The following is a 966-nucleotide window of genomic DNA, read 5'->3' as shown; positions in this document are numbered from 1 at the left end:
TTGTCTTTCTCCCGTGCAGGTACAAACAGTACTTGAACTGTCTGATCACCTGTCTGTGTGTTCCACCCGCTGAGGTCACCAAGGGCAGGGCTTATCCCATTAATGGATGTACCTCCCCTCTCATCAGTCAGCCCAGCAGAGATGTTGAGTGAAGTGAGGGAAAGAAAATGAATGAACAAGGGCAAGAGGGGGTGTGTCTCCATGCCGATGGTGCCTGCTTCAATTCAAGCAAGTGTTTATTAGGTTGGTGGCATAGCTCTGTGGTGGGATGCCTAGTGTGCACAATGCCCCAAGTTCTATAACACACACACACACACACATGAGTGCTTTTAGACTCAAGCACTCTATTAAATGTCAAAGGATTCCATTAATAAGGAAAGCTAGAATATAAGGGAGACTGCATCAATAATGAAAAAACAAATATATATGTATATATATTATAGTGCATATATATAGTATATCCTATACATGTATACACAGAGGATAGGAAAAAATATTGAATGCCTGACATAATGGTAAACACCTTTAATCCCAGGACTTGGGAGACAGAAGCAGGCAGATCTCTGTGAATTCAAGGTCAGCCTAGTCTAAGAAGTCAGTTCCAGGTTAGCCAATGTTAAATAGTACTATCCTGTCTTAAAAATGTTTATAAGTTGTTATTTATTATTGTTGTTGCATGTCTGTGTATGAATGTGTGTGTATGTTGGTATGTTGTATGTGTGAGTGGTGTATGTGTGTGTGGTGTATGTATGTTTGTGTGTTGTATGTGAGTGGTATTGGTGTGTGTATGTGTGTATATGTGTGTGTGGTGTGTGGGTATGTTTGTGTGTTGTGTATGAATCGTGTTGGTGTGTGTGTTATGTGTGTGTGTTGTGTATGTGTTGTGTTTGAGTGGTGTTTGTGTGTGTGTGTATGTGTGTGTGTTATGTGTATGTGTTGTGTTTGAGTGGTGTTTGTGTGTGTGTG

Source organism: Mastomys coucha, unplaced genomic scaffold, assembly GCF_008632895.1.
Source record: "Mastomys coucha isolate ucsf_1 unplaced genomic scaffold, UCSF_Mcou_1 pScaffold18, whole genome shotgun sequence".
Lineage (NCBI taxonomy): Eukaryota > Metazoa > Chordata > Mammalia > Rodentia > Muridae > Mastomys > Mastomys coucha.
Note: the sequence above shows the minus strand (reverse complement) of the source record.